Genomic DNA, 23472 nt, shown 5'->3' on the forward strand with positions numbered 1-23472 from the left:
AGCATGGGAGGGCGGGGGCAGCCACCATGGCACCCTTGGGATCGCGCGCTGCCCAGGGCGGAGCGCCCCCAACTTGCTACGCCCCTGAGGGCAGGGCCCTCGTGGGTGCCCCATCTCTTCTGCTTCCACTGACCAAGCTGGCTGCTTCACCCAACCTCATAAGTGGGTCTGCTTTGAATTCTCATTCTCTCTCTCTCTCTCTCTCTCTCTCTCTCTCTCTCTCTCACACACACACACACACACCCTGCTTTACCACCATCATAAGCAGCTTGTCAAGAGACAATTCTGCTCCACCCTGCCCCACCTCGCCCCTGTTCCATCCCCAGTCCACCCCTCCCCCCCCATTCTGCCTTCTTCTGGGTCCAAAAAGTCCTGCACATCAGTGATCACACATCAATTGTAAATGCCTAGTATGGTCTCTGCATATAATGCATGGATGCAAAGCACCTTGAAGATCTGAAATATGTCACATAAATGGTAAGAGCTGTTGTTACCATTGCTGGTATGCACTCAAACTTCTCTGTATCATTTAAAAGTACAGTATTTGGGGGCAGCAGTGGAAAATTTCAAGTAAGCGAGCTGAGTGGGACAAATTTGGACATATAGGAAGACACACCCCCACCCCTTTTTGCAAAATGCCTGCTGATGAATAACTCACTACAGTTTTTCAGAAAACCAAAGTGAAAAGATCAGTGTCAGTGTCACCACATACTCACAAACAAACTTGAAGTGTCATTTGCACTAAAGTGTTTCAAAGCCTGACTAATTCACATCTGCTTTGAGGCAACATGATGAAGAGAAGACCCTCATTATCAGAGAATTTGGGTTGTAATTCTGTGTAGTGCCCAAGTCAAATGTGTATTTCTGCTGGTTCTGAATTGCCAACAAATGAATATCTGCAACTCGGCACTTAAACTCTAGACACAGTATTGGACCCCTGAGCATGCAGTATTGGTAGACTCTGAGCTTTACATCACATTTAGAAAGGTTATATATCTCTTGGCTTGCCATTTCCCAAGGACATGAAAGAAGCCAAAGGAAATGATAGGCTCTGCAATCTTCTGTCTCCTGGGTCATAAGTGATTTTGAGGGATTCCTATTGGTTTACTTCCAAATTGTTGTTGTTTAGTCGTTTAGTCGTGTCTGACTCTTCGTGACCCCATGGACCAAAGCACGCCAGGCACTCCTGTCTTCCACTGCCTCCCGCAGTTTGGTCAAACTCATGTTCGTAGCTTCAAGAACACTGTCCAACCATCTCATCCTCTGTCGTCCCCTTCTAGTGCCCTTAATCTTTCCCAGCATCAGGGTATTTTCCAGGGAGTCTTCTCTTCTCATGAGGTAGCCAAAGTATTGGAGCCTCAGCTTCAGGATCTGTCCTTCCAGTGAGCACTCAGGGCTGATTTCCTTAAGAATGGATAGGTTTGATCTTCTTGCAGTCCATGGGACTCTCAAGAGTCTCCTCCAGCACCATAATTCAAAAGCATCAATTCTTCGGCGACCAGCCTTCTTTATGGTCAAGCTTTCACTTCCATACATAATGGGACTGGGAAAACCATAGCTTTAACTATACGGACCTTTGTCGGCAAGGTGATGTCTCTGCTTTTTAAGATGCTGTCTAGGTTTGTCATTGCTTTTCTCCCAAGTTAAAATATGTGTGGCTGAAACAAAAAATAAATTCCTTCCAGTAGCACCTTAGAGACCAACTAAGTTTGTCATATGTGTGGCTGTTAGCCAAGATGATCTGGAAAAGCCCCTTCAGACAGGCACCCAATGTAGGATCCAGTTTTTTTGGGAGGGGGATTGGCTTGGCAAGATGCCTTCCTCATTCCTCATCACTGTCACCACTTTCCATTCTGGAGGACAGAACTCTTCTCACTCTCATTGCCAACATTATCAGAGCAGAGACAGGCATTGCCAACAAGGAGGAGGAGGAGCTGGGCCATGAGTCAGCAGCGGGAGCCCTGCCTGTGTGACAGAGGATGACATGTAGGCACTCCTAAATGTTATGCACTGGGTGCTCAAGAATGAATGAAAGAGGATGAAGCACCCAGCTACTGACCTATGACCTTGTATATTTTTAGTGAAGCACCTGAAGGTCACTGCTGTGGAACTGGAGCCTGCTTTAGGAGGTCATGGGGAGCATGCAGAATCTTGCTGAACCTGACATGGAGGGTCAAGGAACCTGCCATAGCTCAGACGAATCAATCCAGGGTCTAACATGCTAGTGATATTACCTTCAGTATATAAAAAACAAAAACCTAGAAAGTCACTGCTTTTCGGTGCGGCGGGGCGGGTCCACAACAAGAGAGAAAGGGAAAATTGTGATTTGTAATTGTTGTTAGGAAGAAGAATGAATGGGAAAGAACCAGGCCGTCCCAGTTGTCTAACTACTCCATTTACACTACTCTCAGAGCCAGAACTTGGAGGAAAATGACAACCCATGTGGCAAATCATTCTGCTCACTGTGATTGGAGTGCACTGGGGAAATAACCACCGTGCTTAAGAGCAAAATATCCCCACCTCTCCACTACATCTTCTCCGCCCTTAAGCTCTGGGTATTTCCTCAGTCAGCTTGGTTTCATTTCCCTAGAAATAAGGAAGGTTGTGATATAACTTTACTGAGAGGAAGATAAGGCAACAGAGCTAGACAGAAGCCTGGGCACTTCCTGATCTACCTCAGCTAGCCCCGTAAAGAGGTGATCAGGCTAAGGAACATGAGTCTGCCCTGAATCACCATGATTTGCCTCAATATTCAGAAATGTGCACAGCTAATGCACACCTCAACAAATATATTCCATTTATTGAAATTAGTGGTTTCCATTGAAGGAGAGCAATTGTGAGAACTATAGCAGAACACTGGAGTGGGAGAAGAGGAAATGAGACATACAGAAACCCATACCTTGTGCTGGCAAATGCACTGTGCTTGAGTATTTCTCCTGTTCTTCAAGGGCATTTTATTTCCATTTTCTGACCAAGGCCATTTTTATGCTTGCAGAGCATGGCGGGAGGCATCTTTGATCAATCGCAAACATCTAACAGAATCTCATGATGTGTCCATCAGCACTCCTCCCCGTGGACAGTGCCAGCCTCCTCCCAGCAACGAGTCTTGCTCCACAACACCAACATTAGCAGCTACTGCTGCTGTTCCTCCTCCTCCTCACCTTTTAACAAATACCGGTATATATATATCCTGCTTGATTGCAACAAAGCCCCTAAGCAGTTTTCAAAAATAATAACTATTGATACCACTTACCAGGCAAAGTCAACGAGCAGGCAAGCAATCTCCTCCACTGTTCTCAGCCAGAGCAAGAGGCAAATAAGCAAGCAGGATGCAATGGTCCAGGTGGCTGGGGTGCAGGTCCTTGGTTTGCCCCCCCCCCACATACACGCCAGCCCTTGACTCTGGCCTATCACACAGATACATATATGCAGACGCATCCTCTCCATTGACATGCATACCGTGTAGCAAGCTCAAAGAGCTCCGTGGTGATTTAGAACAAAAAGAGCAGGCAGTCATGAGAGAAAGGGGGTCAGAAAAAGAAGAGAATGAGAAGCTTTTTAAAACCTCCTTCTCAGCTGATTCTTATTAGCAGCTCAACTAAGTAATGCTTTAAGTTTGCTGCATGGTTTACTTTATTGATTTACTCCTTGAGTGCTTTATAAAAAATGATTAGAGGAGTCTCAGGGTACATGACTATCATTAATAATCAACATAGCCAAATAAAGCCGATGTGTTTTGGGAACTGTAATGAAACGTGAAGGATATGGAAGAGTCATCTCCCACATCACGAAAGAGTTAGGCATATGCCACGGTGATTTCTTTTCTGCTTTGCCACTGACTGCCATTCTGCTTTAGCTCCCACCTGTTAAATTTGGAAGCTGTCTTACACCAGATCAGGCCATTTGTCCATTTAGCCCAGTGCTGTCTGCTCTTACTGGCAGTGGCTCTCCAGAGTCTCAAGTAGAAAGAAGAACAAGGCCCTTTCCACCACCTGTTACCTCAGTTGCTTAGAAGGAACCTTTACAGGACACTGAATTATTTAGGAACTTTCACCGCTTTGCAACTATGCCAAGTTTTACTGCCTGTGCAACTTTTCTGACTGATGCATGGAAAAGCACATGAACTCTCCATTGGAGAGTTTGCAAGTAAACCTTTTTTAAAAAAACCAAACATGTGGTCTTTTCCTATGCTGGGCTTCTGTCACCAGAGTACATGCTGCAAACCTGGAACTTGACACCTAGGAATTCTCCTGTAGCAAGGGTTCACTAGCCAGGGGAGGGCTTTCCCCCAACCCTATCTCCCCAAAACAAGCCAATTGATAGAAATGCTGCCACCACCCTTTGCAAATAACTGCTGCCAGCCCAAACAGAGGGAAAAAGGGATAAGTCCCTCTGCTTTTCCAGCTGCACAGCCTGAGTTCACTTTCCATGAGCACAACTAAATCCCAAAACAGTAGGAGCAAGCAGTCTGGAGCACTTTAGACTTAGCTTTGCTTCATGGAAGTTCCCAAAAAATCCACAGACTAGAAATAATCTTTTTCAGGTAAAACCACATATCATATCAAAATTACATAGTTCCCAATTACAGGTTACAGGTAAACAAAATAAAAACATTGTAAAATATACTGACTAAACTCAAGAAAATACTCACCAACAGAACAGAATGTACTAACACCTTGGCTCCCTCTCCCGAAGGTAGGAATCAGGCAAGAGTCTTAGGCAAGTTCCTCCAAGAAGTGACTAGGTAAAAGCCTCTGCTTAGAGCAGGGCTAAGAGCAATCTCCATTACAAAGAACGGGACTTTTATCCTTCTCAGACCCAGGAGGGAAAGTTTGTATTAACCAATTAACATACTTGTTTAATTAGGGATTAGCCAATAGCCGGTTGATAGACATCCATTTTATAGCATGACAGGACAAAAGCCAGATGTATATGATTTACCCATATCAAAGAAATAACCAAGGCACTCCCCTCTCCCATTCCCGGACGCCTCCCCATGCAGCTGGCAAAGGTTAGACACCCTTTCACAGCTAAGCCGTATCCTGCAATCAACCCATAATTGAAAGTTACCTCCCCCTCTTTCTTGCCATCTCACACAGAAGGCAATTAGCATGGAAAGGCACCTCACACAAGGCTCTTAAAGAAGACCAGAACACATTCCAGAAAAAGGTCGGCATAGCCCATTTCCCAAAATGCCGCTCTTTGTCAGTTCCAGAATGCACTCTACCATGAACCCAAGTTTCTGATTATTCCCAGAGTCCTCTATTTCACTACATCTCCCATCTTACTTGGTTTTTTCCTTGAACCAACAGAATGGCCATGATATGGGGAATCTGCCTATGTCCCCTTTATATTGTACCATTTTGAGCAGTGAAGCATCCTCCTCCTCATCTCTTAGTACAGAAGCCAACACTGTGCTTCCCGCTATGAGTCTTATCTTCTGCAATTAGCACTTCCTACCATATCTGATAGAAGAGACTGGGCTCAAGCGATCCTGATTAATTGCAGAGTATTTGCTTTCTTCCCACTTCTGTGGCCTGGAATTAATTAGTTTATCCCTTATTCCTTTCGTGGGTCATGGTCCGTGTGTGTGTGTGTGTGTGTGTGTGTGTGTGTATGTGTGTGTCCCCATAGAGAAAGAGAACAGTCCTTGAAATTGCCTGAGGAATAAAGAGATGGAAAGGACCCTGGGATAGGTATGTGCAGCAAAGCCCAAGGCCAGGGACAAAGTGTGGAGCTTTGGAGACTCTTCAGAGACTATTTTAGATGAAGAAGGATCTGCATAAGGTGCCCTGAGTCAAAGCAGGGCCCTGCTAAAATGCCTTGGATACAAAACAGCACCACCCTGCAGACAAGTGCCTGGGGAAATGAAGCTAGTATCTCTAAGCTTACCATGTAAGGGGAAAGTCAGGCTGGGTGAGTGTGAGTTGAGATTCAACGAATGTTAGGGTGAGGAGAATGGAAAGAGGGGAATGATAATCAGAGGAAATGATTCACCTGGATTCTCTGATCCCAGTGCCCGGGGGGGGGGGGGGCATTGCCACAAATAAGATAGCATATTGGTTTCGTACTTTGCAGTTTCTTCTGTGGAAGAGCAACAGCAACATTAAAGAGTTCTTTGGAGGCTGCTTACCACTCATCATTCCAACCCACTCTCTTATTTATATCCTGTCTTTTCCCTCCAATCATTACACACACACACACACACACACAAACACACACACACAAACACACACACACCAAATCAGAGAAGGGCGCAGCTTAGGCATGGAGGATTTGCAGTGAGAGAAGTATGGGCCTATGAGACGGAAGTTTCCAATGCCCATACCAATCTACTCCTCAAATAAAAACACTTTGTTGCTGCTCTGCATAATACCACCTATGACTACTTACCTAATGCCATTGAACCCTTGTCCACAAATGAAACCACAAGGAGGAAAGCAAATAAGTTTAGAAGTACTGTGTCTAGACCAAAGCTCCCTATTTGTCTCCCATTTTGCAGGTTTTTTTTGTTTTTTGTTTACCTAGGGGCACCTCTCATGTCTCCTATTTTCCTAACAAATGCTCGCAAAGCACAGGAGGATATTAAGCAAAATATTTTCACACACACATACCCCAAAACCCCGCAAAGGCCACCTTTGTCTGAAAAGCACTGCAGATATCCTTCAGATATTTGGCAGAATCCATCCCTGCAAATTTTACCCACTTCTGCCAAAAAAATTAGAAGTTGTAGGCAGGTCCTTCGGGGTTGGGAGAGACATATTTTAAAGGTGTCCAACACAGAAACCCCTAGATATATTTGCCTGTGATTTGGCAGGTTATTTCCACTCTGGTCAACTATGCCTGCAAATTCTACCCATCCAAAGCAGGGTGGGGGACTATAAACATTTTGCTCTCCACATAACAGAGGAGGAGGAACAGGGCTCCGTCTTTTAAAAGCAGACTCAGACTTAGACCTCTTTGGACTAAGGCAGCCTGTTTTCCAAAGCACCAAACCAGGTTTTGAAGCAAATCTTGTGGTTAGTTCTCACTCCTGGACCTTAAAGGATTGCTGGAAGGCAAAGTTGCCATTGTTTTGCTTAAAGCTTAATATATATTGCCATCGCTTTTTCTGCCACAGTTATAAAGCTCTACAGTATTTCCTTTCTATACTGCACCATCCTGACAAATCCCCTGCAAGCTTACAAGACAACCGGGATGAGCTGGCAGTGCAGAAAGAGGCAACAACCCACCTAGTATCACAGTCAGGTGCTCCATTTGTAGTTGGGTCCTGAGCCATTGGGGTAATGAATATGGAAGCAGCTGCACGTAACCAGTTTACCACATCACCAGGCCCAGAAAAATAAAATAAAAAGAGCAGGGGTGAGCAACAGTGCTGAAGCAGGCCTGGCATACCACTTAATATTTAACACTAAATTATCTACGGTAGAAATGTGCTCAGTCATGGCCAAGATCCTTTTGCAATGTTTAATCAGAAGGAAGATACATTCAACAAAGATCCTTTCCAACATTAATTGAAAGCTTCCTGCTTGATAGTTGTGCTCAGTTTATTGCTTCCCCTTAACCGCTATGGTAGTGTTGCTGATGAATAGCCTATTAATTCCCTTTTGAATAAATTCTCTTAATTTATTGCTATCACTTCCTGTTCCTGTAAGGGGCAGGAGTGGGGTGAGACGTATTAATAACTGATGCCTTCTCGTTGTTTTCTCCCCCCCCCTTTTATATAACAAAATAGCACTATTATATTATGAAAAGAAAAGGATCGAGAGTGAAAATCAATAATTACCCATCCTATGGGAACAATAAGAGGAATTAACAGCCTATTTATCAGCAGTCTCACTGCAACCCTTATCAGAAAGCAATAAAATGAGCCTCAACCGGACTTTGCCAATCCACACTGGACAGGATGCCACAGCAATTGCATTTCTTCCTTCCTTTTAAAGTCTGAAAAACAGGGGAGGACACCACAGAAAACACTGGGGTACATTGATTTCTCAATTCCTGGTAAAAAGTAAGTGAGAAAAGAAAAGCAATTCTAGAGAAAATGGCTAATGTAAAATTAACCCAAGTAGACTTTGATCTCATGCAGCAAGAGGCATCCTACGTTCCTAAGCAAGATAGCATAGTTGAGACACAAATAAGTTTAGAAAATCACACAACTTGCACGGTAAATGTGGAATATGTCAGCAGACCAGAGGGATTCCAATAAAATAGCAAAATGCAGCCAACCCTGCATTTAGAACCAGTAAATGCTCTGTTCTAATCAATGCCATAAGTGTGTAAGGAGAGCCCTAGTGGATCAGACGAAAGGCCCATCCAGTCGATCACTGCTTTTACACAGTGGACAACCAGATAGATGCCTCCATGAAGCCAGCAAGAAGGACATGACTGTAACATCCCTTTCCCCACTCATGTTGCCCAGAAACTGGAATACCACTTCCAGAACTGGAAGTAGTGCACAGCCAGCATGTTTAGTAGCCACTGAAAGTCTTCTCCTCTATGAATCAGTTTGAACTCCTTTTGAAGTCCTCCAGGTTGGTGGTCATCACTGCAATAGCTCCAAATTAACCATGTGCCGTGTGAGGAAGTGCTTCCTTTTGCCTGTCCCAAATGCCAGAGTAAATAAGGAGCAGTGCAAGGAAGGAGACCATCAATATCTTAGTTCCAAAAACCACCAAACATTAAGCTTATATTTTGTAACCTCCCTTGCCTTGAAACCTTGCAATATATTGGAACTGGGAAGAGGGGAAAGAAAGGGATAAATCAATGTGTCTCCAAACTGGAAAGATAAAGAACCATAATGATGCCATAAATCACTATTTGTGGCACTCCGGAGAGAGGGCACTAAGACACTGCGGGAATGAATTCAGCATTAAGGCTGCAATCCTGTGCTCATTTACTTCTAAGGAAGCCTCATTGAACTGAACGGTTCTGCCTCCTAAGTCAGCTTGCTGAAGAATGAGCTGTGCAAATGCTTGGTGGGGGCAGACAGGGTGTTTCTACATGCTGTCCCCACTTTGATCTGTCATACAGTATTTCTAATTGTTGAAGAGGCCCTGTTTCATCTGGAAGGCGGGAGCAGAAAAGCACTCTGATGACAATCAGTGTCAGGCAAAAAACAAATATGAAACCTTCTGCCAAAGACAAATCCTAAATGACCAAAATCTGTCACTGGCATAAATGTGGGGAGCCTCCCTTAGTTTCAGTGATGTCATTTCCAAATTATGCCAGTGGGAAGGAATCTGGGTTGTTGTTTTCATATTTGTTGCATTCAGCAGAGTGACAGATACCAGTCCTGTCTATGGGGACCATTCCATGACATATTTCTTAAGAGGGCCGTGTCTGCTTAGCCTGTCTCATGCATTTGGCTGAGTTTAAAATCAAATGTGATTTGACAGCAACAATGGCAGCTACCTACTCTGGTGTCTCCTACGATTCCAGAACAACCAGGGACAATCCAGGCAATCTGTTTGTCCCAGATCTGTGCTGTGTTTCCAGTCTGAATTAGCCCCCTGAATATACCAGTAATTTGCCGGGGGGGGGGAGGGGGGAGGAAGCTGCCATAGAAGTGAATGGGAAGGGGGTAGCAATGCAAATTGCCCCTACAGGTCTCTTGACCCAAACTGGAACAATGGGGAGCAAAAGTTTACATCTCTCTGCCCCACACTGGGGTCCAAAGGCAGAACAGCCCCCCTCTGCTGGCCATTTATGGTGGAAAAAACCAAGTACTAACATTGTTGCCTACTTTGGCCCTTATGTTCTGCTTGATCAGCTGATCAGCGGCAGCAGCCTCCTCCACCATCATTTGCAGAAAGTTTCTGCACCAGTTTGTTTATATTTTAGAATAAAAATGGATTAGAAAAAAGGGAGGGAATGATTTGTTATCTTCTAATCTAGAATTAAAACTGATATCCCTGAAGCATCCAAAAATCGCCTGATGAAATTAGAAGAGGGGAAGATTCCCCACCCCCTCCGTATAAATTTGCCCTCTTGTGGGCTATGCATATTCTTATGGATAGAAAAATCCATATTACGTTGAGGAAACCATGTTTAATCATCAATTAATGTGTATACAGTACATCAGTTCCAGCGGCATTTCTATTCCAAACAAGCTCGTAAAGTGAAAATGTGGAAGTGGGGGAAGCAGTGAGAAAAGGGGAGGGAATGATATTTGCAATTCTGGGCTTTGAAGGGCCCTTGGGCAAGACACCCACCACCTCCACCTCCCCCACTCCCACCCCAGAAGGCTCTTGTCCATGGGCTCCCTCCCTGCTGGCTTGTGGGACCTTGGCAGATTCCCAAGCATGCTGACTGTGGATGCCACACCTGCATGGAAAGAGAAAAATAAAGTGGGAGAGAAAAAGAGGAGAGAAAGCTGAAAAGAGAGAGCCGAAGAGAGAATGCGCGTGGACTGTGGGGTGGGAAGTGGAGAGGGAAAATTTATACAAGCAATAGAAGAGTCCCCCCCCTCTTTCTGCTAAAACCCCTGAGGCCCTTACTCAGCATAATATAGCCAGTCGAGTGAATGCAAAGCTTTTAAAAGGCTCTGGCAGCTCTTTCATTAAAAGCCTGACCGCGAGGCTGGGTTATAAATAATTTGATATTAAAACACACATTTTTAAAAAAGGGGGGGTGAGGGAGATCATTTTCAAGTCATGGAATAATTATTTGGGTGTATGATTCTCGCTCTGAGGTTTTCCAGGCGAACCAAAATGTCACAGGGCCTGGAACAGTGAAAACGAAAGGAACAGATGCTGTTCTCTTCCATCAGGCTGCATAACGCGAGGCCTGCTGGCAACTGTGGCCCCTATCTGAATTACTCACAGTGCATCCCCCCTGAGGAAAAGGCAAAGGGCCCGTTTTCCAATGTCTCTTTCTTACCTCTTCTCAGGACCACTTTCTTTGCACCTGTCAGTGGTGCAGGAGCCGCAACAGGGTGGCATCTTTCTATAAAGTGAAACTGCTTCTAAGAATGCCAACGTGGCAACAATTTTCCAGAGAGAAAGACGCTGATGTGGTGTTTGAAGGCAGAGCCCCACGTACAAGTTTCCACCTCTTCAGCTGTTAGACATTTTCTCTATGAGTGTCCCTGAAGCAAATGTGACACCACCTTTATGTAGTTGGCAGGGGCGGACTTGGGTACTATGGTGCCCTGAGCTAGGTCAGAATTTGGCACTCCCCCGCCCTCCTCCTCCAGTCCTTGCGCCATGCTTTGGAAAGGAGGCGTGAGGCTCTGATGGAAAGGAGGCAGTAGGACTCTAGGACCCCTGTCAGAGCCCCCTGTCAGGCAAGTGCTTACCAAGCAGCCTCTGCGCTCGGCTCCCAGTACAGGGGAACCAATCACGCGAAAACCACCTGAACATGTACAACTGCTGTTCTCCAATCAGAAGCATCACTCAGGTAGGTTGTAGATAATTGAGGATTAGACAGTGCAAAGTTATCAACAACTAAGGCTTTCACATATCAGCTCTACCATTAGGCCGGGTGATTGCTTTTGTCCGGCCGTTCCCCCATAGCCCTCTGCCCATTGGAGAGCAGAGCTGTGTGTGCAAAGCCTGAAATACACACACCTTAAATTAGCCTGCTTCCCTGGAGTGCAGAGAAGGATGCTATGCCATTGCCAGTATTCACCCTCCCTCTGCACACAGAATGGGAGTGGCCGCCATCACACCCTAGCGAAATATCTCCCACATGCTCTGTCTGCCAGTGGCAGAAGGTTCCTAATGGTCAATGCAGAATAGGTACATGGCATGCCCCCAAAGCCACCTGTAAGTCTGCAGGCAGATATGCAACCCCAGACATGTTTTGGTTTTTCAACTCACAAAGCATATTTTCCATTGGGTGAGTGGCACATCCCAAAAGGAATGTAAACTGACTCAAGTAGTGTAGAGACCGCTGAGTCAGTTTCAAGTATCCGTTCAACAGCAGGCAACTTTTCTTTTTTTAATATAATTTTTATTAAATTTCTGTTTTACATTTTAGAATATTTACTTAGACAACCTTAAAATATCAATGGCTTCCCTTCCTCTCTTTCCATGGTTCATTTTGCACAACATAAATACCTGCATATTTTATATAAGCTAAACCATTCAGTATTGCATTATTACATCCATCGAAACTTATTTCCACTGTTGAATTTATCTTGATGCTGCCCATGTTTTCTAATAAACACAATTTTCTTCCATATATTGAATAAACATTTTTCAATCTTCTTTGAACGTATGTTCTTCTTGTTCTCTTATCCTATATGTTAGGTTTGCAAGCTGTGCATATTCCGTCAGTTTAAGTTGCCAAACTTCTTTAGTCGGGACTTTGCTCATTTTCCATTTGGGGGCTAACAAAACACAAGCTGCAGTAGTGGCATACATAAATAACCTTTTCCAACACCTGGGAATCAGCAAGCAACTTTCCTGAGGCTGGAGTAGAAACAGTGTGACATGCACAACCCACCCCCTGCATTATATGCCGAACTACACTGAACCCTGAACATCTGACTCTTGAATTGCTTGTGTGTTGGACTGATTGTTCTTGGCAAAGGGGATGCTTACACTAATCGCACCGAGCTGCCTTTGCAGGACATCTTGCATAACCTGCAAAACGCTGTTTAGAGTCTTGATGGGGCGGTGGTGGTTTTGCTGAGTCTTGAATATGCTGGGTCTGTGGTTTCTATTTTGCTTGCTTTCCTGGCTGCTGTAAACATTTGTCTGCATTTTCATTGGCGCTTTCTGCAGAGGAGGTACAATTTGAACTGCACCTCTTGCATCCAAGCTTCTGCCAGAGATGTCCCAATTTGGGTTGTAATGTTTAGGCCTTGTTCTTCTTCTTTTTCATGGTGAGATGCAGTTCTAGAAACAAGTGTCCTCTTACACGAAGAGTCTTTGTTGCCTTGGTAAGCTGATCTCTTACCCTCTCCTCTGCCATACTTTCAAAGCCATGTTAGACCACCAGATTTCCTCTTGTTGTTGTTGTTTAGTTGTTTAGTCGTGTCCGACTCTTTGTGACCCCATGGACCAGAGCACGCCAGGCACTCCTGTCTTCCACTGCCTCCCGCAGTTTGATCAGACTCATGTTGGTAGCTTCGAGAACACTATCCAACCATCTTGTTCTCTGTCATCCCCTCAATCTTTCCCAACATCAGGGTCTTTTCCAGGGAGTTTTCTCTTGGAGCCTCAGCTTCAGGATCTGTCCTACTCAGGGCTGATTTCCTTCAGAATAGATAAGTTTGATCTTCTTGCAGTACATGGGACTCTCAAGGGTCTCCTCCAGCACCATACTTCAAAAGCATAAATTCTTTGGCGATCAGCCTTCTTTATGGTCCAGCTCTCACTCCCATACATCACTACTGGGAAAACCATAGCTTTAACTATACGGACCTTTGTCGGCAAGGTGATGTCTCTGCTTTTCCTCTAGAACACTGATATACTGCACTGCTGGTCCCCTTGGTTCCACAATCACTTTTGAAGCAGAGGAACGTATTTAATGCAGTGAGTGCAATCTCATATTTATCATCTGCAGGGTAGGGTAAAAAAAAAAGTGTGGAGAGCCTTTTGCCCTTCTGCTTCCAGGCAGTGCACGTTCTCTCACGTCAGAGACCCCTGCCTCATTAGCTGCAGGATGATCGTTCTTGAATATCGCAATCCTAGCAGTGAAAGCAGCTGGAGGCTCCTCTCTACATTGAAGGAAGGCTGCAGGTAGCTGCAGAGGCAAAAGAGTCACCAACACTGTCACAGTGTTGTGACAAGCAACTGAGCCGAAAGGTTTAGTCCAAACAAGGTTCTATTTTTTAAATAACCAAGATATGAACAACTGCTGCATCACTTGCAGTGCAGCCCTATGCATGTCTACTCAAAAGCAAGAGCCATTGGTTTCAGCTGCTAATGCTCCAATCTGCTCCAGTTTTCCCAAGCAACAGCTTCAATACCGGCTGCCAAGGGCTGCTAGTGTCGCCACGGATGCCAAGGTGGTCAGTGAATGAAGGGCGTGCCAGGCTGAATCAATCATGTTGACAGATTTAAATACTTTAATAGCTAATGCTCGGTTGTTATTTATTTATTACACCCATCAATTGCTTCCTATAAAACATCTCACAGTGGTTTCATAATACAATAAAAAACATACAAAACAGCTAAAACAATTGCATGTATAAAAACAATTTCATATACTGTATGTGTTACTTTTTACTACTGTTGCACCCGCAAATTCCAGAATTACAAAAAAAAAAATCCCTAAGGTGGTGATAGTATGCAATAATTACTCCTTTTAAGTGTCTTTAAAAAGCAACAACACTAGAAGGAGGCTGGGGTGTTGTTCTGGGGCATGATGGATTTACTGGGCATATAATATAGAAAAAAGAATCAAGCCCCATGCAGTATTGTATTTATGTGACATCATTTTATTATAATTTATACTCTAAGTATTTGAATACAGTTATATGTGCTGGTATATATATCTGGTTACTTTAAGAAACCTGAATTTTAAATGCATACTACATGGAAATAATATTACTAGGGGCTGTCAGCCCTGCTTGTGATTTTAATTGATCCGTAGAACCATAGAATTGTAGAGTTGGAAGGGATCCCAAAAGTCACCTAATCCAACCTCCCCCCACCTACAAAGCAGGAATCGCAACATGCGGCCTCCCATCCAATTTTGTTGCTTGCCAACACTTCACCCAAACCCACCATCCCCTCACAGTTCCTCTGTGTTGTTTAAAACTGTCCTTTTAAAACCTGCCTTCTCTTTACCACCCACTCACCCACCATGACTTGATGCAAATCCAGGATTGTGATGCTGCTCTCTAGATTCTCCAATGGGGCTGTGTGACGACAGCCTTACATTTAATGTATATAGGAAGATAATATGTGGGAATTGTTTGTGCTTTTAATAGAACCAATTGGAACAGTAACTTGCTTCTCATCAAAGTCAGTGAGATGGGAATTGCAGAAGGAAAAGGGGAAAGTGTGCAGACAAGCACAGATGTTCAGGAAAAACCCATCCTTTGTCCTACATTAAAATGTAGGAGCTTGAGCTTTGATTCCAGGACTTAAAAGCAGCACTAACGAAGAGTGATAAATTAGGAGGAGGGGGGGGGGAAGGCTCAAGTGTGCCTGCTGTGAAAAACCTATAAGCCTCCAGGAAACGGTTTTTAGAAACCAACTCACTACCCTCCCCTAGGAACACACAATCCAAACCTGGGAAATAAGATGCCACTGTTTGGGGAATGGCCTTTTCAAAGTCGCTTCCCACTGCTGCGCACAGTGAGGCAGCTGCTCCTGACACGGCTCTGAAGAACAGCATGGGCACAAGAACACAGCCAATGGTGCTCTTTCCTTACATCCGCTCCTGCTGCTGCCTGGGGCTAATCGGACAAGGCCGTGTTGCCCGAGTCCAGCTGTCAATTTGGTAGTAAGGCTGATATTTTGGTGGGCTGCTGGTGATAAGGGATTTTTTTTGGGGGGGGGGGGTTGCTGCAAAGAGCAGTCTGTGATTCAGTTCAGACCAGGATGAGAAGCCACTAGCAAAGGCCAGGCCAACCCTCCGTGATCTTGGATGAAGAACAATTTAGAAATTTAATAAACCGCATGTTGGTAAGAGAGCTTCTAAACAGTTTACAAAAATATGCAACAGAACATTATGATGATTGATAAAACACAGTTAAAAGCAGGTATTTAAGAGTATTCAGAAGATTATTAAAGTCAGCAGTGGTTAAAAGGAAGTAAATCACATGCAGCTTCTACATGTTCAGATAGGCTGGCCCTAACGAAAATGTTTTGAGCAGTTGCTGGAAAGAGGACAGTGAGAGCACCTGCCTGGTGTCAGTCAGCAAGGAGCTCCAAAGTGTGGATGCTAGAAGGCCTGGGGGGGACGGAAAAATAGGGGGGGGCAGGGAGTCAGACTTTTTCCTGTTTTTTCCAAAGCCGTTTTTTTTTCCAGGAAAAGTGGGGGGGGAGTGTGTGGAATATTCAAACTAATTTTTTTCAATTTTTCCAGGAAAAAAATGGCTTTGGAAAAAATGGGGGGGACTGGGTTTTTTCTGGGTTTCCCCCCCGGCCTTCCCATCTCTAATTCAGTCACATTCAGGCTACACAACTGAAGCTGATGTGGAGGTCCTGTGCAACAAACCTGCTTTCCCCCAAAAGATCAGACTTTTTGCAGTAAGGAAAGTGATGAGGAAAGGCACAGGAAACTGTTGAATAACTCTTGCTTAACACTACGTTATCTACGTCTCTGCAAACTGATCAGGATGGATGCCCATTAAATGGGTCAAGTGGAAGCAACCTTTGTGGTATAATAAAAGCCAATAAGTCTGTCCTGAGAGAGCAGAAAGGCGGAAGCCTGACTGGGTCTAAATTGTTTAGAGCTACAATTGCCATTAAATTTCACCTTAAGTAACATTGAGGTAAATTTAGACAGGGAAACATCTGTAGGGATTTTGATGGAAGCTAGAAGGATTTTGACAGGATACAATGTCTTTTTAGAGCACAGAGAAACACCTGTCTCTTTCAGCAGTACTTTTATGAGAAATGTTATTGGACATTACTCCTCTAGTTGTGGTTACCTACCGCAACATTCCCACAATAAAGGATTCTCTTCCACTCCTGAAATCACATGCACGGTACCTTTGAACAGCCAGGATCCAGATGCTTAAGAGCTATGCGCTTGCACTTAATGACAAAGAGCTTCCGGAGGCAAGAAAATGTATACTGCTTATCCACAGGGTTGGAACAGAAGGGAAATGTACATTTTACACTCTTCCCCTTGGCGATGATAAATATGATACTGTGCTTACTGCATTGAAGAGGTTTTGTGTGTGCCAAAAGCAAAGATCATAGCCAATTGCTGTAAATTCCATCAGCATAAACAGAAAGCAGAGGAACAGAGAATCATGGTGTCTGTGACTGACTTCTACTGTTCCTGTCCACCCCTGTGTGAGAGACAATGACTCTTTCTACCTGTCCCTTCCAAGATGCAGCTCCCTTCAAGTGCCTGTCAGAGTTTTGCAGTAGTTTGTTTCCCATAGACTTCATGAGGCTGCCATACATATGCACACATCACACCTCTCTCTCTCTCTCTCTCTCTCTCTCTCTCTCTCTCTCTCTCTCTCTCTCTCTCTCACACACACACACACACACACACACACACACATGCACTGAGAATTCCTGCTATGTATAGAGATTTCCTATCCTGTACCGGCCAAATAGATGCAAGTACCACCTTCTTGTTCTTGCCAAAAGGTACAACATGTGTCTGTAACAAGAGCTGGTTGCAGCAAGGGTGTGTGTGTTGCATTTTCACCTGATGCTGCTCGTATAGCCACCTGACAAGAAAACCTCTCACAAGGTAACCCCTGCTGGACACCTTTAAGAATTGCACCCAGGCAACATTTCCGATGCCATTTCGCTGCTTCCTATAACCTTGGGGTTACATTCGTTGATCTGTGCTTTTAAATAAAACAAAAGGAGAAACTGTTACCTAAAGCAAAGGGGGAAACCACTCTGCACATGCTCAGGGACACTCTGCCCAGAATTCCTGAAATCACTCTGTCCTCTCTCTGCCTCTACTTAACTCCTGCACCTAATAAGAGAGCCTTCTTTTCGCGATCTGCAAGCAGCAGGCCCATGGCTTAATTTGGCAGTGTGCCTGCTTCAGTGTAAATGCTCTGTAGGCTACATTGGCCTTAGATCCTGCTTCTCCTTCCCGCTAGCCGGGCTCCTTTCATTATCTATTCTATTCCGATCCCGCCCCAGCTTTGTTGATCATACATTCCAGTCCAGTGACTGTTCTCCGTTCTCTCGCCTCGCCCAGGAAGGTCCCTGGGGGCCACGGCGGGGCTCATTGAACATTCTGCAGGCCTCAGCGCTGCTGCCCACAACCTTGAGCTGTTCCTTTCTCATCTCGCTAGCTCCTCTCCGCTTGTTCACTTACTCACATACGCGATTTCCCTCTGCAGTACACCTGATTGCATGGGACAATTGCTTTTCCTGTGCCAGAAAATGCAATCACACTTCTTCAGAAGGAGGGGGGTGAATGCAAATGTGGGGTGGGGTGGGGGGGCTCATGCGATGCTCATGAGATGTGCAGTCAGGGATGGAAAAGCTGAATGGCTCCAGAGTCTTCTGTCTCCCATCCTTCTGTAAGTGTGCTTGGCACATCTTGGGGAAGAAGGAAACAAACAAAAAACAGCATTCGTATTTCAGATGCAAAAGGCACATCATGATCTCCCCCCGATCCCCTTCTACAGTCTAAAAAGGGGAGCATAAGGCTACTCTCTCCCATGCAATTGCGTGTTTGAGCCATCTGTGGGGCAATAATTGCTGCTCACCATTTCAAAAGTGCTTATTTCACAGTATGCAATGCAGGGAAAAGGCAGACTCACCTAGCTTTTTTAAAAAAAAATGGAGAAAAAAGCAGCGTAAGTTATTTGTCATATTAAATACACATTTTTCTTTATTTGACAAGTCGTCTCAAATACAGAACACCTTACATTCCAGAAAACACTACAAGATGTCAATTGGCAGGTAGCTTGTCTCGGCTGTTTGATGACAGGATCTGTATTATGAAAACATGTTCTGCTTTTTTTTAGTGCTAAAAATGAATGCTGACACCTTTATTTCATTTCATTTTATTTGCATAAGTGAGGATTTTCTCCAGAAGCTGAAGTATTTGTGTGACATTAGAAATCACAGCATCTGTGGTGACCATTATGAAGGGGTTAGGTCAGGAGATCCAAACACAATCTCCTGTACAACAGACTAATTAATAGACAATGTTTGCTTGAAATTGCTGCCATGGCTAGGGATCTTTGAGAGGTTTATAATATCTCCAGCTTCCCTTTCAGGTTTCTCTGTGTTCAAGGATGGCCGTGCAGGTGCAGACACAACATCTCTTCTGCTAGTGCATTTGCCAGAAGGTGGTACATCATTAACCTTCCATTTGGGATGATCTTCCTGTTCCCCACTAAGTTTGCAAGTACCACTTTTTCCCTTGCAATTAGGAGGGAAGCTGGCCGAGGACACTAGCCTAGGTAGATCTGGGATAGGCAATTAGTGTTAGAAGGATACTTAGGGCTGATTGACAGGATCCTTTGGGCAGAGGGTTGGGTAGCTCATTGGAAAAGAAATCACAAATTTGCTCTTTGCCATTATGATCAGTTGTTGTTTTTTTTTACTCCAAACCAATTCTGACATATGTTTGGAAAGAATGAACAGAGAAAAATTGTTCTCTCTCAGAATAATAGAACTTGGCGTCACCCTATAACTCGCTTTGGCAGTAGTTGCAGAGGGAAAACAAAAGAAAGTTCTTCTACATGCAGTGCATAATCCACTTAAAGAATTCATTGCTGTGTGTGTGTGAAGACTGCTAGCATTAATAAGTTTTTAAAATAGTTAGGTAAAAACATAGATCAAATATCTACCTATGGTAGATCACTATGGAACTGAGCTACGCACATACACACCCAGTTGTTTATCTTCAATATTTGGCCACCACACTTTTCTTGTGTACTGTGTAGGACCATATTATTTGAACTTGGGTCCCAGGTGTTGTATTACAACACCCATCATCCCCAATGGGGATGAATGATGGGAGTTGTAGTCCAACAACATCTGGGACACCTGCTAGCCACAGAGAGTGCTAGGTGAGATGGTCCTTCAACCTCATTCAGCAATGTAATTCTCATGTGCTAATCTGTCTGGATCCTAACTATTCACCTCCCAGTTCAATTTGCATTCCAAAATGTTTTCCAGGAGACCAAGGGTTGAGACATTATCTTGGAACATTTCAGGGATGGGCTGGGGCATTCATACATCTGGCGCACAGGAGCCAACTCGACCCTCCAATAAAATAGTTGACACCCTGTTGATGGGCATTGCCACTCAAATGTTGTGTACATGCCACAACGTAGGACAGGGCTTCTCTCTCTCTCTCTCTCTCTCTCTCTCTCTCTCTCTCTCTCTCTCTCTCTCTCTCTCTCTCTCTCCCCCCAATATTCTATTCAAGTTGGCACCTCTGATCTGACCTCTGTGTAAAGAAACAACCAAACTCACAATAGACCCACCGCATAAAGCTGTCTCCTGAGTTAGCCCTAGGTGTGTTCATACTAATGTCAAATCAATTCCAGCCTTCACCTTGGAATTATCTGTCCTACCCTTGACAAGTCTTAGGAGGATTGCTTAAGGCCTTCCCATCTTTTTTTTTTTTTTGCTTATCAGAAGCCTCTATATTAAGCTCCACACCCATTTTGTTATTTCGGCTAAACACAGGGTGACCAATTGTATAAGAGGACTCCTGGACCTTTAACTCATTGCACTGCAGGAACAATTTTGACAGATATAGCCTGTCATTCAGCAATATGAAAAGATTCATGCCCTGAAATTCTTGCTTCTCTGCAGCCTTTGTGTCTGATCTGGATGCCAGGAAGAGGAATTAAGTCAGTCTTGTCCTCAGGGGCAAGGCTAGGTACTTAAGAGACTTAAGGGCACAGGACCATATGCACACATTTGCATAACACTTGCATGCGTTAATGTCCTGTATATGTATTGATGGAAAATTAGAATTTAAACATCACAGAAGACAAGAATATTATTTTCCCATCCAGATTACCCCAGGTAAATCCTTCAGTTAATTTGCATCCCACTGCAGTTCACCCCAAATCAGTTCATCTTCCATTTATGCTCCAAAGTAACAGCCCTGACCTTGAGCCACACATCTTGGAGAGTGAAGTCAAATGGGCCTTAGAAAGCACTGCTAATAACAAGGCCAGTGGAAGTGATGATATTCCAGCTGAACTATTTAAAATTTTAAAAGATGATGCTGTTAAGGTGCTACACCCAATATGCCAGCAAGTTTGGAAAACTCAGCAATGGCCAGAGGATTGGAGAAGATCAGTCTACATCCCAATTCCAAAGAAGGGCAGTGCCAAAGAATGCTCCAACTACCGCACAATTGCGCTCATTTCACACGCTAGCAAGGTTATGCTTAAAATTCTACAAGGCAGGCTTAAGCAGTATGTGGACCGAGAACTCCCAGAAGTGCAAGCTGGATTTCGAAAGGGCAGAGGAACCAGAGACCAAATAGCAAACATGCGCTGGATTATGGAGAAAGCTAGAGAGTTCCAGAAAAACGTCTACTTCTGCTTCATTGACTATGCAAAAGCCTTTGACTGTGTCGACCACAGCAAACTATGGCAAGTTCTTAAAGAAATGGGAGTGCCTGATCACCTCATCTGTCTCCTGAGAAATCTCTATGTGGGACAAGAAGCTACAGTTAGAACTGGATATGGAACAACTGATTGGTTCAAAATTGGGAAAGGAGTACGACAAGGTTGTATATTGTCTCCCTGCTTATTTAACTTATATGCAGAATTCATCATGCGAAAGGCTGGACTAGATGAATCCCAAGCCGGAATTAAGATTGCCGGAAGAAATATCAACAACCTCAGATATGCTGATGACACAACCTTGATGGCAGAAAGCGAGGAGGAATTAAAGAACCTTTTAATGAGGGTGAAAGAGGAGAGCGCAAAATATGGTCTGAAGCTCAACATCAAAAAAACCAAGATCATGGCCACCGGTCCCATCACCTCCTGGCAAATAGAAGGGGAAGAAATGGAGGCAGTGAGAGATTTTACTTTCTTGGGCTCCTTGATCACTGCAGATGGTGACAGCAGTCACGAAATTAAAAGACGTCTGCTTCTTGGGAGAAAAGCAATGACAAACCTAGACAGCATCTTAAAAAGCAGAGACATCACCTTGCCGACAAAGGTCCGTATAGTTAAAGCTATGGTTTTCCCAGTAGTGATGTATGGAAGTGAGAGCTGGACCATAAAGAAGGCTGATCGCCGAAGAATTGATGCTTTTGAATTATGGTGCTGGAGGAGACTCTTGAGAGTCCCATGGACTGCAAGAAGATCAAACCTATCAATTCTTAAGGAAATCAGCCCTGAGTGCACCCTGGAAGGACAGATCGTGAAGCTGAGGCTCCAATACTTTGGCCACCTCATGAGAAGAGAAGAATCCTTGGAAAAGACCCTGATGTTGGGAAAGATTGAGGGCACTAGGAGAAGGGGACGACAGAGGACAAGATGGTTGGACAGTGTTCTCGAAGCTACGAACATGAGTTTGACCAAACTGCGGGAGGCAGTGCAAGACAGGAGTGCCTGGCGTGCTCTGGTCCATGGGGTCACGAAGAGTCGGACACGACTAAACGACTAAACAACAACAACAACAACAGCCCTTCAGTTCATTCATTACCTCCAAATCCCAGCTAGATGACCTCAAAATAATTCATTTCTACTAAATCAATATCCTCCCCTGTAACCAAGATCACCCCCTAATTCAGTTTCTCCAAAGTCAATCTACCCACCTACTCGGGGGGGGGGGTTGCTTTGGGGACCCAAACTTAACACACGCCCACTCCTAGCGACACCGCTGCTTGTCTTCAGGACTTGCAAGCCTTTTAAAAGCCTCTCAGGCACCAGAGCTTTCTCTTTAATATTTTCCTTCCCCTTCGTTTTTCTCTGCTTGGTGCATCTGTACCTTTAACGCTTTTCCTTCAAAGGGGGGGGGGAGAAAAGTGGGAGCTTCACATGCAACTGGTAAAGATCACGAAGGACAGAAAGTGGAAGATGGAGAGGCAGGCAGGAAGTAAAAGGGAGGAGTAGGAACAGGTGGGTTGTGACAGATGGCTGGGAAAAAGCACATGCAGAAGAAGGGCAAAGCTGGCAGGCGCAGATTGAGGAAGGGAAGGCGGAGAATAGCAAGGGAAAGGGAGGGGCACAATCCCAGCAGTGGGGAGGGATTACATTTCAAGTATGTGACCCCCCCCCAATGATTCTGTATATGCCTGAAAAGTCCCGAGAATAGGAGGGCCCATGTGAATATGTGTGCGACTTTTTCCTCTCCATCGTCGTCGTCGTCTTCTTCTTTTCTTAATAACATCCATCTATTTATAGCTCCTAAATTATACACCACCAACATTACTCGGAGACAAGATGTGTTATTTGGCTGCCAGCAGGGAAAGGAGAAGGGGGGGGGAGCTGGAGCAGCACCCTGCCCGCCCGCCCCTCTTTTGCAGCAAAGTGCACCAACTGTGCGAGAGGGTCTGTAACTTTACCGAGAGAAATGGGGAGGCAAGCTCTCGGGGTCAAGGAAGGGCACAGGATCCTCTTCTTTCCTTTCTGCTGTGCCAGAAGTTTGGTGTGGGTGGCTCTGAGCAGATCGCTGGATTTTATTTTATTTTAGTTTCCACCCAGAAACTTTTCTCTCGGTGGCAGATCTGGTGAATGGAAGAGATGCAACACTGGAGCAGCAAGAGAGTCTGTCTACGCCAGGGTCCCTCCATCTGCTGTGCTGATATAAATAAAGAGCCCAGCTGGTTGGTTCTCCTGTCTCAAGAAGACAATAGTGCCGAATGCTCAGAGAAAATCATAGAATCATAGAATCATAGAGTTGGAAGAGACCACAAGGGCCATCC

Source organism: Zootoca vivipara, chromosome 9, assembly GCF_965207765.1.
Source record: "Zootoca vivipara chromosome 9, rZooViv2.hap1.1, whole genome shotgun sequence".
Taxonomy (NCBI): domain Eukaryota; kingdom Metazoa; phylum Chordata; class Lepidosauria; order Squamata; family Lacertidae; genus Zootoca; species Zootoca vivipara.